Raw genomic sequence first — 13,370 nt, 5'->3', positions numbered from 1 at the left:
AACTGTCTAGGAGTTTATAAAATCAAGAATAAAACAACAACAACAACAACAAAATCAAAATGATCACTAGGTTTGCAAATAAAGCTAAATAAGAAAAGAAGCTTTTGAAACCCTTCAAGGCAGATTTACAAATATAAAGTAATCCTCAGAGACATGACCGACACTTCTGCTTCTTAATCCCCAAAACTGATTTTAGAAATTTTAAATTTGTATGCAGTTAACTGTTCTCACAGAAGATTGTTTTGGGGGAATCCTGATTAAAATAACAGCAAGGCATTTAAGCCTCTAACATGCAGCACAGAGTAATTAAGGTAAAATATTTGCCTGTTAATTGAGTTATAAGGTGAGCACATGTGTAGACTACTAATAGTATTTGGCTTTATGTCATTATTTTTCTTGAGAAATTATTAAAGCCATTTGCAAACATGAGTGATTGAAATTTTGCCATGATCCTGTAGTCATCATTGCCATTTCAGTGTTGAAGACACCAGGTTGTGCTCGGTGCACCAGCACAGATGTGTAATGGGACCTTACAAAAACAGCAGAGAAGGTTGTCATCAGGCTTGAAGCAGGACCAGGACTGCCAGACTCCTTGACATGCATGTTAGGTCCAGAGGTTAAAACTATGTCCTATAATAACATACCATTTCTCAGCTGGCAATACTCACCTTCTTTTGGATCTTACCAAGTCCTCTGGCTTTTCCTTCCCTTCCCAGCTGGAAGCAAATGGCAAAGCTCAGCTGTGGTGCTATGGTGGCAGCAGGAGCAAAACAGGCACAGAGTTAGTTCCTTTCTGCTGGTTGTCTGGCTGCCCAGCAGCTCATGAAGGGTATGCTCATGCTCCTACCAGCAATTTAAGCAATCTGGCCTGCTTCTAGCACGTTTTCATTACCAGCAGGAGTATAAAGCTGGTTTCCACAGCCACACAGTTCAGCCCCTGGCATAACAGTCATTATGAGATGCAAACTGAAATCAATAACATTTAACAGAAGAAAGCATAAAAGTAAGTAGAAGTGCTGTTGGTGAAATTATGAGGTTAAGCTCAGACTTCTCCATCTATAGGTAAAAGTATAAGCATATACAATGTACAGACATTTAACATTATTTTATCTGCCACCGTTAGACTTTTTGCATAAGTCTGCATCTCCAAAGGCATTTCCAAAAGGAAGAATGAAGATCAACCTAATGTGATAAGAAAAGTTCTTCTGGAAAGAAAGGGATATGCACATCCATTTTAGAGCAGGGATTACAGCAAAACAAAATGCCAGGGAAAACTAGAGCATGCACATGGTAATCAGTATGAAATCTTCTCATTTACTTCCTACTGTGTAATTTATTCATCTCATGGCATAAGGGTACATCAGGAGAAACAAGGAAAAATGTGTTTTATCAGAGTTCAATCAGTGTTGTGGAAAAAGAAAAAGCCATCTTTATCCTTTAGGCAGTCCTTCTTAATTGTAAACACAGTCCAAGAGTCTTACTAGTCTGCTCACTGCAAATTCTCAAAAATAATTAGCATGAATGATGTTCACAATGATCAGTTTTCAAAAGATCGGCGGAACTGCGATGTCAGTGTGAATCCCAGCTCCCTACCACGCAGCATCTGAAAGATGCAGCAGACACAAACAGCCCCACCAACAGGCAGGCTACGGCTCCCTGCTCACAGCTGCCCACACCACTGCCACTGGCACTGGTTTCCCTTCAGTTCCTTTCAAGCAGCATTCAGTGACCACTTCAGGGTTAAAGTACTTACTCTGAGTTTGGCTTCAATCTGCTAGGGGACTTAGAGAAGTTCACGGTATCTCTTGAGACCCTTGGTGTGCCTGGAAAGCACATCCCAACAGCACGCTTCTGGCCAGTCCACTACAGGTTAAACAAAGGCCTGACCTGTTCTGTCTCATTCTTCCAACACATCATGTTTTTCCTACCACAGCAGGCAAGGGAGAAGAGCTCTGGCAAATGAGAAGTTCAGATACCAAAGTATTCACAGCAATGTTTAAACACTGCATATTGTAGGCACAGGTGGATCTCCTGTACAAATCACAACAGTCCTGCAGCTTCTGATAGTGAGCTTTAGGATGGCCAGTGTCCAGATAATGTCTGAGCAATATTGAGGGAAAAGGTATTTGATGAGGACAGTCCTTGTTTGTTGAATATTATATGGGAGTTGGGGAATCCAGTTACTCTATTTCCCTTTTCTGTCTCCAGTGCAATAAAAAGGAACTTCAGGGCGGCAGAGAGTAATGTCCAAAGAATTTGATTCCTCCATTTCTTATGCCTGGGAAAAATTTTTAAAACCCCACAGTCTAACGATAATGCTATTTTCTACCAGAAGTGCATTGCTGCTGACAATGGCAAAGCATTGAGTATTCAACCCTTTATTTTATCCGATTCCCTTCTGTAATCTCCTGGATAAGAGCAAGCAAAGCTTTTACTTCTAGACCCTTCGTATCCCTCCTGGGAAATTAAAAGATGTAAAAATCCACCATGGGATACTGTGGAGTTTAAAAGAGAAATAATGAACGCTTGTTAGCGAGAAAGGAAGAAAACTCTGGAGAACCTGAGGACAGAACTGTAAGGAAAGACAGAAATGAATGAATGGCTTGGGAGAAAAAGATATTGGCCAACACCACTGAATAGATCATTATACATATGGCCTTAAGGGACTCCACCCTTAAGTGGAATCTATCCCCGAGGAGATAGAAGAGGAAATTTCTGCAAGACAGGAGGGAGACATAAAGTTTTTGATCCATTTCTTCCTCTCATGAGGAAAGAGAAACAGCATACAATAAGGACGGCTCACAATGAAGGACAGCACTAGTCCATCTGGCCTGCACAAATGTTGCAGAGGAAAGTCAGGCTTTCCAATTGGTCTTTATTTCAAGGAAAGAATTTGCTTTGAAGAGCCACACAAATTTGGCATCCCTTCATTTTTATTGTTGCAAGTTATTTGCAGCGGAAATGAAGAACAATGAAAGAGAGGATATAGACAGTTGTTGAAGGAATTCAATATTCGTTATAGTTCGGGAATGAACACCAACATGTTTTAAATTTCCCACTTGCAGAAGTCATTTGATGCCTTGTCCTAAATGTCCGCGTTGCTCACTGCAGTCCACCTGCAGTCCTGGGCTGCTGGGAAGCATAGTGTGGCTTTTGCTAAGGGCTTAGGGGGCTCACAAGGACCTGAGTGGCAAGTGCTCCCTGCAGAGGCAAGCACCATCACTCTGCCCTAAAGTTCCTAGCACTGATTTCCTAATGGGACTGGAGAAGGAGTGGAGAAAACAGATGGGGTGGGTAAGGGAGGCTGAGGGAGAGTCCATGGAAAAGACATTGGCAAATGAGGGGCAAAATGAAGAGCTGAAGAACATTAGCTTTGAAACCTCACCTCCTGTGGTACCATATTCCTTATTTTCAGGGTTACTAGTTGGTTTCAGCAGTAGTAGTTGTGTTGTTCTAAAGCCCAAACACCTGTGGACCTTTTCAGGTGTCTTTCAAACTATGAGTTACCGTTGCAAAACAATGCTCTGATGGACAGTCCTAACAGGGTCCTTTTAAAGGATGCTGAGACAGGACAAAGGGAGAAGTTACTCCTTATGTGCCTGTCTACATAGATCTGAGGATTCAAAGAGTGTTATTTAAATGTATTCATATGGGTGATGTAATCTCAAGATCCCATTCAGCCATTAGTAAAATATGAGTAGATTTTTCTAAAATGTGATAGCTTTCTAACATAACATGAACACAGCCTGTTATTAACATTATAATGATATGGATATCATAGAGTACTGAATCTAGAAATTAACAATATCCCAGGTACAACATATAGGTGAGTGGTTCACTTCCCCCATACCACTTGGGATTTCTCCATAAGCAGGAGTAATGAGCAAATTATAGGAACTCAGAAAAAGTTACAATCAATAGTGTTTGTACTTCTGTTTCCAAAGAGCTCATTTCCTAACATTGAGGAAAATCAGGAATAAGATGACTGGCAATGATGAAACATTTCCTATCAATTTATAACCAAGAAAGAAGATTGTTAAAAAAAAATAACCAGAGGAAAATAAATATTCTTGGATCAGTGGGTCAAGGTAATTCATATGACAGATCTCCAGAAGAGCTGGATGAGATGTTAGCTGCTAATCAAACTTCAGTTACCAATGAAAATTTCAGAAGTGTATTAGCATTGTATTAGTAGTAAAACAAAAAATGAGGTAACCCATTTAACCATAGGTGGCAAGTTTCAGGCAAAGTTATGGCAAAGCTGGAGCAACGTAAAAAATTTAATGTAAAAATAGTCAGAGTGTGAAAGGAAAAGAACCTTTGTCAGACAAATCAAACCCCAGATTTCAATGAGATACCAACACTGGTGTACATCATTCTGACAAAATCAAGAGAAGTAGTGATACGAACACCTGTTGAAGAAAATGTGCCTGTAGCCCTCCAAGCCCATAGGCATTTACAGACCTGTCAGGCAGGGAAAGACACAGATCTGTTTTCAAATATGTTGTAGAACTGAATTGCAAATTCAGCCAGGTACTAAGCAGCAGATTTGGTGCCTGCCACCTATTTTAAGGTGGATGCAAGAAGTTTAGCAGAATTGACTCTGGCAGTGACAGAGGGAAGGGAAGGGAAGGGAAGGGAAGGGAAGGGAAGGGAAGGGAAGGGAAGGGAAGGGAAGGGAAGGGAAGGGAAGGGAAGGGAAGGGAAGGGAAGGGAAGGGAAGGGAAGGGAAGGGAAGGGAAGGGAAGGGAAGGGAAGGGAAGGGAAGGGAAGGGAAGGGAAGGGAAGGGAAGGGAAGGGAAGGGAAGGGAAGGGAAGGGAAGGGAAGGGAAGGGAAGGGAAGGGAAGGGAAGGGAAGGGAAGGGAAGGGAAGGGAAATAGATTGAAATTGCAAATTAACATTTACTCCAGGAATTTGTTCGTCAATAGGAAGTGAACTGTGTGAAAGTTTTACAAATTGTCAAATTTTTATCAGCTTCATAAATCCTCTCCATTTGACTAAAAATCTTGGCTAGTGAACAAAAATTTTATTGGTGTGTGCACAGCTGGGAAATGAACTTTTCCCTGCACAAGCAGTCAAAGCCCTGGGGGGGAATGGCCCTGCATGGGACTTGGACAGGGAAACAGGGGGACACATGAGACCTTATGGTGCTCCCTACAGGTGGGAATCTGAAAAACCCAAGCCAAAGCAGATCTGCAGCTGCCAACTGAATTTGAAAGAGATTTGCTGCAGATAAGATTTGAAGTGCTCTCACTTTTCCAGGGGAAAGACATCTGACCTGACTGCAGCAGACCCAGAGGGAACTGACAACATTTGTGAAGCTGAGTTCATAGCTAGGTTCAGACGTTTTTGTAATGCAGCAGTCATGGGGACTTTCTACATATCCCAGAGGAGAATTTACCTAGATTTTGAGACTTATAATTTTAAAAATGCCTAATGCTATTTTGCCTTTATAGCCAACTGTGAAAGGATGTGATTTCTCCCAGCACTGATTTGTGAAATATGTATGATATATATCTATATATGAAATATATATAGCTATTGATTATGGGACAAAAAAGTAACCTTCAGTTTCCATTTAAAGTACAGATCTGCCACTGTGATCAATAAAGGCCTGTTAAATATTAGTGAAGAGGGAACAAATGGGGGAAATAGCACACCGGAAAAATCCTGCTTAGGTTTCAATTAGCTGCCAAAAAGAAATCTCTTTTTAACCCATGGTCTGCAGGAACTCAGCATGCTGTTTGGCATTGGCATTTTTCTCTATTATTTAAACACCGGCTTTTTGAATGCCTGCAGCAGGCTCATGGGATACATTAGTGACAAAAGAGTTTTCTGAAAAGACCTTGCCATGTTTGGAAGATCCCAATTCAATAGAGCTATGCAGAAAATGTGATTCAAGAGGGCCACATACATGCTTACATTTTCATTTGTAATCACAAGCGCAGTGGGAGAAGACAAAAAGGTTATTTTCCAAACGGAATTTTAGTGGCGAAGTGGTGAAAACTGACTGAAACCAGTAAAAAACAGTAATTCTGACCAGTATTGTCTTCTTGTTACCTCGGGTTCCCTCTTCGGTCTCTATTCTTCCAGCTGTTATTCCTAAATATAACACATGCCCAGACTGCAGAACACAGGGCCGCAGCAAGTACCTCCAGGCTGGCGTTAACAAGGCTTTCCCAAGCTGCAGGCTAAGCAGGTTTTGGAGAGGTCCATGCCCCCCCCCAGCCCCCATCAGCCTCTCCAGCAGAACACACTGCAAGTACTAGTTCAGTGACTGCACACAGGACTCCCTGGTGTGCGACTGAAGCAGACACAGCAATGCTACATGGCTGGCAGTCTGCAGGACACAGGTCCTGTCCCTGTGTCACTCTAGGAAAGGAGACACACTGCTACCGTCCCTTCAAAATTCAAAACCTGTTGAAAATTCGAACCATTGGTCCAATATGCCTCCTTTCTCACCCAGTTCCTCTAGTTTAGCCTTCTACAGCCTGTTTATAGAGGAGAGAGCAGTATTTTGATGGGGAATGTCCTCCATTCTCTGGGCTTCTGTGATATAACCATTTACATGACTGGGAGATCAAACCCCAGAGGATGGTGCAGCCACATACCATTGCTCATTAACTACCAACAGCAACACAGGAAGCAAACCAAAGCCCTACTGGTAGGTTTTTTAATCTCGATAATTTGACATTTAATGGCTAGGAAATGCGCTTTCAGGAAAAGGAATTTTGCTAGTCATCAGTGTGCTTGCTGGAGAGCAGGATATTAAAAAGGGAAAACAAACTCACATTTCATAAATTCCTGCAGCGCCACTGAATTTAGCAGAAAGCTCTACCAGTCCACATAAGCTAAGGGTCTGTCTGCCAGGGCCAGACTTGTCAAGGTCCCACGTCTAACCAGTGAGCCACACTGCCCACTCTCTAATTCCTCATGCTGTCCCACAGGTTTCCCAGTCTAGCCATCCGTGGGCAGCCCTCTGCAGTGTAAATGTTGAAATGAAATAGCACTCACTGCTGATAAGGGAGCACATCGTCATTTTTACTCAGAACTGGTGATACAGTACTTCTGGGTCTAAGTGGGGAAGTGAGGTGTGCTTCAAAGAAGAGAAAATATGGGCAGCGAATTGCAGATATTTAGAAGTCTCCTTAAAGAATCATCTGAACTGACTGTGTGAGCCGCTGTGCGTATCTGATGCTGGGTACACTCTGAAAAGCTGGGCTAATTAGGAAAGAAGGCTGGATCTGACAAATCCACGTGACTAACAAACACATGTCTTGACGAGGCTGTCCCTGCTCCAGCACAAGAAAGCTCATTGTGAAACCCCAGGGGGTGGGTGGCAGAACAAAATTCCTGAATTGCTCAGGGAATACAGCCACGCATTGATTGCTCCCCAACAGGACCGCATAAGCTCTGCTTGTGCAGGTTGTTCAAAGGAGACATCAAGCAGAGAAGGAAGCTCTTTTATGACAGGTGAACAGTTCTTCTAAACGGTCAGTTTCATCTCCTGCATGAAATTGTCCATTGTGGTTAGAGTAGCTTAGTTCCTTCAAAAATTATCTGTATTCCTGAGCTTCAAAATTATGGGAACAGTGAAAAGGACTTTCCAAATCAACTGTTAAACTGTAATATATTTACTTTAGTTCATTACATACAAGCATGAACCCTGCTTTTATAATAACGTGGACTCTTGTTTTTCTAAAGCACTATGCAAGCTTTTAGCTATGTAACACCAAACTTGGGAATATTTGACCTTGTTCTACATAACAAAAACATACAGTAGGGAGCCATCCCTGCGATCCGAGGCCTATAGTTAAACTTTTGCATCAGATTCAGCTGTAACAACAGTCATCACGCTCCTCTGGAGAGTTAGGGAGCAGGTTTGCTAGTAGCTTTTCTCAAGAGGGATTGCCTTCATGGCCCACAGTGCCCACAGATGTGTATTGGCTCATGTTGGGGAGAAACCCACAACGTACTCCATTAAAAGGCCATCACACACCAGGTAGGCAGAGATGGGAGCAGAGATGGGAGCAGGTTCAAGTGCAAATATTCTGCTCCTTGTGGCTCTGAGATTTCTGCTCACATTGCAGGCTTTGCTTGGTACAAATCTCTCAGACTCAGGCACTCACCATTCACAACCTGAGTTCAAACACCCAAGATATGGCAGAATCCCCTGCCTCCAATAAGGCAATTTTTATCTGGAGATGTTTGTTGTGCCCTCTGGGAGACTTGTGGTGAGACCAGGTCCTGCCTGTGTTTGATTCACCCAGCCTGCCTAAAAGAGCAGGCTCAGTCTGTTAAACAGTCTGAAGGAAACCTTCAATATTTTTGGTGTTCTGGACCTCCTGATCCTCAAATAAGTGTGGAGTTGTGCACATATAGTGCCTGGATCTAGTCCCTGGGCACACACCCAGGCATTAGCATAAAGATCTTCGTCTTGCCATGTCTTGTCTTACTTGCTTGCTTGGTGGCCTTCAGAGTCCCCTGAAGTAAAGTAACAGCATTTCCTATCACTCCTTACACACATTTGCAGATAGTGACAGCAAAATGTTCTTGTTAATCCATATAAGAAATAGGTTTCACTGGAGTCACTCTTCTCACTGAAATGTGTGACAAAAGTTGGCTGGGAACTACAGGGGTGGTGCTGCTAAAAGCCAGAACTTGGACTGCTCAGTGCTGCAGCAAAGCAGAACTACTGGTGAAGGATCATCCCCAGCTCAAAGGAAATGCACCGATCTTGTCAGTGCCAACCAAAATGCAGCCTCTCACCCAAGCTCAATGACAAGCAGGCAGAAATACTATTCTTCTGCTTCTATATGGATCAAGCAAAAAAACATGAAACAAAGCCATTTCACTTTGGAAAAGATAATTTGGAAAACCAACTATTCTACAGCAGTAGAGATGATTTTTCATATCAATATATCAGTACGTACAGGTACCCTGACAAATTTAGTAAGGATGACAAGTTAAGCTTTGTGATAGTCCATAGGTATTAGGCAATAGGTACAGCTGACATCATTATCAGCTGCTTTTTAACATGGGCACCTCAGAATCTGGGTGCGAAAATTAGGGCATATTCATTTAGATTTTCAGATTTCAAGTACCAGGCTGTGGCAATGTGGTGTCAAACCTGGGGGTAACACAAGCTCTCCACACCTCAGAAAGCCCACCAATCTCTTTATGCTCACTCCACTACAAACAATCACAAAAATACAAGTAAGGCTGTAAGGAGAGGCAGTATGCATTTTACACCAGATGATACAGATAGGGACAAAAGATCAGACGATCATTCAGGCTCACAAAGTTTTTGAATGGAAAGGAAGTCCATTCTGTGTGCCTGCTGCTGAGCACCTGCAACCTGAGCCACATCACAGTGCTGAGCATTGTTTTACAGAACGGCTCAAGGAACTTGAAAAAGCTGTTTGCCAGTTTTACGTGGCAGCTACTGATGCGCTATTAAGAAAGAGAACCACAGTCTATTAACCTCCTTTCTTTGCTTTAATCACTGAATCATGCTTGGAACCACTCAATGAAGAGTGTTCACACCAAATGTTAGGATACTAGCTCCAATAGTTCCTTACCAGTGTACAAAGTGGTGGTGATTTGACCCAGAGAAAAAAATACACAGAAACACAAGTGTCCTAAATTGCTAGAGCAGTGAGGAACTAAAAGGAGGCAATCAAGTGTTATGTCTGCTCAGAATGCAATCACAGCCAGGCACAGACGCACTCATAGGGCAGGGCAAACTTTTGCTACTGTCATGAGCATAGGATCTCATAGCTTTAGCACATACTGTGATCACCTCAAGTACTTCTGATGATGAGTACTGAAAATTTCTATGGTCCAAATTTAATTATTAGGCACTAGATATATTTTTGTTTGTTTGTTTTTATTTAATAGTAGAAAAAAATCCTCTCAAATTTGGGTCTAGAGTCTCCTAAATTGTTCCAGTACTAATTTAACACATTCCTGTCTAGACGGCACAGTTCAGAATAGCTCACTGAAATACAGATGATCATATTATCCCTTGCAACTTCATTACACACACAGTGTTTATTACATCAAAAGCTTTTCATTCAGGCACTAAAAACAGTTATAGGTGTCACAACATGTCCCAGAGCATTATGGGCTCAGTGGGGATAGAAAACTACTAGGTAATTGCTTCCCACACAGTGCAGCAGTACCCTGGCTGCTCTGGGAAGCAAGAAGTATTGTTCACAGATTGAAATACACAGAGGAGAAAGCAGCTCTGTGCTGTCAAAGAACTTCTTATGTATGGCTTTCACTGGAGATCTGCGAGCTGTGAAATGTGCAGTCTGGCTATTCTTCCTTCATATATAATAAACATAAGTGCTTTCTTGCAGAAATCAATGAGTCAAGAAAAGGTTTATTTGCTCTCCAAGCAATTTGGGAAGCCGGAGAAGAATGCTGTTGGGGAGTTCTTGGCATGAGCTTGCAGCATGAAGACAACAGCCTGCAATGGAAGTCGGGAAATATTTAGAAAATCTGAAAACAGATTGTCTTATATTGTTCCTGTCTCAAATGATCCGTGGATGGTTTTCACCTCTCATCAGGAGGGAGCGCGGTGCGTGGCTGAGGAAGAAGGCACTGGAATTCGCACACTCCAGCCCTGCTGGTCTTTGCTTCATTGTGGTACAGGGGGAGGACAGAGGGCAAGGAAAGGACACCCAAAAAACAGAGAGTTGTTTTAACTAACAGGAATATATTGTCTTCTATTATATTGTCTTGTATTAGTAGCTCGTGGGAGGTGGGGGTGGTACTTTTTGCCCTGGTGCTAGGCAGCACAGGAAAGCACAGATTTAGAGACAATTTTTTTTTACCACATTAAATTTTGCTAAAATCAAAAGTTGCCCATTTTGCGAAACAGAAGCGGTCACTGTTTTGACAGGAAGGAGGGAAGAGGGTGGGGTAGGGAAAAATGTAAAGGAGAGAGGAAGAGAAAGCACATGAGAACAGACACATGCAACACTTCCCAAACAGTTCAGATTTTGATGAAAAGAGACATGTTGATACAACTCAGTTTGGTGAACATGTTTGAAAGAGCTTGGTTGTGTTTCAGCACAGAAGCACAGGATGTTTCAAAACCTCAGTAGGTGCCACAAAAAAAAAAAAAAAAAAAAAAAAAAGGGGACACTCACTCTCCAAGAGTGAGATAATAATTTACAGACTGGTTTATACTGCACAAAACCCTAAGTCATTATGCTACTCATGGACAACCTATTGGCCTATACCTTCGTGTACAACTATCTGGATGCAAAGGAATCATTACAAACCAATTTTCTTAATTGGGTCTTGAAACAACTACTTAGAGACACTGTAGTAACCCACCATTTTGGGTTTCTGAAAGGCACTGAGCAGCACAAGCAACCAAAAAACCCACTAGACTTAGAGGAGAGAGAAGCAAAAAGCCCACCAAGTTCCCAGGTGCATAGAAACAGTTGGAAAGGAGCTTTTCACCAGTAAATGTTGTCTTAATCTTCTGACTGCCCAGTGCATTGGCTATAGTAATCTCTGGGTGCAATGGATCATTTTCCCCATTACTGATAGAGCTCCATGCCTTTACAGAACAGTTTTGCTCATCCACCTCTTTTCCTTTGTGACTGACACTGGTGCAGCAAGAACAGGGGCCTGAGACCATAATCTTGAAGTGTGATCTTCACAAGTCCTTGTGGAGCAGAAGAGCATGCAATTTATTCCCACAGATTCATTTCCAGATTACAAATGATGCAAGAAGTCAGTGCAAATGAAATCTTATTGAGATCAATTTCTACTTTAATTAAAAAAAAAAAAAAAAGCAATGCTAACTTTGCAGCATCATATATTTAGTTTGACTCAAAACTCTTATTATGCAGAATATTTTTATCTCTGTTGCTTAAGACACAGTGGAAATCATAGGAGAATGAGAACTTTGGTTCAAAGGGCTATTTTTTTTCCTGAATATACTGGAAATATTCTTTAAAATATATTGAAATCAGCTAATCTTTTTTTTTTTTTTGTAAATTTTATTCAAAATGCTATGAATTTTTCAATTCCACTTACAGACATTTAGAAGAAAAAATATGCATAGACATAAGAAGAAAGTTTTGGTTACAGTTAGGATCACCAGTCAGTTTAGCCAGAGCAGCAAGTTCACAGTGACCCCTCATAAACCACCACAGGCTGATGCAATATGACAAGAGGCCATTTTCAACGTGGCTGTTTGCCTTCCGTAACTGCTATACCCAATGTTACCTTGGTTCTAGCAAGTTACCCTGTTGTAACTTTTAGTTGTAAAGCAGATCAAGGTCTTCAAAAATCAAAGGTCAGTTGGCTTTTATTTAAAAGCAGAAATCCTGCATTTTGGGATCATTTCAGTTCAGCCATCCACGGCAGCTCAGCTCAGAGCACATGGGGACAACAGTGGCTGTGGAAAGGAGTCACATTTTTACCCTCCTTGCTCGCTGCCAGCCGAACAGTCACAGGCAGGAGCTAGAAGGAGAACTCGAAGTGCCACACAGGGGAGTTCAGAGCAGATTGTCTTTGCATGCTTCTTGGCATCTCAGTATACTACTGCAAAAAGGGAAAGACTCTGGTAAATTCTAGATGTCTAAAAGTCAGAGGGAGTCAGATTCACTACCTTATCACTGACCTGTGCCACACAGCACTGCTGTGTGAGCCTACCTCCTACAGGCTGAGTGGAAGCAGAGGTGTATGTAACCAATGCACGTGCAAGTGCTCATCGTGTCCTGCACATCAGAGGGGCCCTGTGCCAGACACTGGTTACTGCTACTTCCAGCAGCCTATTTCACTCCAATTGCATGATGTGTGGGAGTCATGAGGGGTATGTTTGCACAAGGTAATCTGAAAAAGGCGGCCAACCAATGCTTATCTACTGAGAGACTGGAAGCCCTATGAGCTCATCAGCACTGGGACACATTTATTCTCAAAATCAACACTGCTAGCAGCAAGCTGGATCAGGTCAGTAACCTTCAGTCCAGTGCCAGTCTGCATCACGGTCAGACCAGAATGGGCAGTCTTGCTAAATTTGATAAAGTCCTTTGTCATGTCTACTCTGGCATCTAATTTCCATGTTAACCCATTGCTTAACACAGTTAAATGATGCCTGAAATACTCACTCATTTGACTGAATTCTGTATCCTCCATCCCTTGTCTGTCGTAATGACTTGTTATTAAATATGCGAAGTCAGACCTAATGTAGTTATGGAGACAGGGATGTTTCCAAGGAGTACAGCTATCTGTTAACTGCACATTTTTTGGTCACTAATATACTAGCAATCAGTCTCTAATGTATATAATGAACTGGTTGATATTTTCCAATGCATAATAAACCTACAGTCACATTAGGTAG

Source organism: Anser brachyrhynchus (genome assembly GCF_964034855.1).
Source record: "Anser brachyrhynchus genome assembly, chromosome: 3".
NCBI classification, from domain to species: Eukaryota; Metazoa; Chordata; class Aves; order Anseriformes; family Anatidae; genus Anser; species Anser brachyrhynchus.
The sequence above is the reverse complement of the archived record's forward strand: the minus strand, read 5'-3'. Positions refer to the sequence as shown.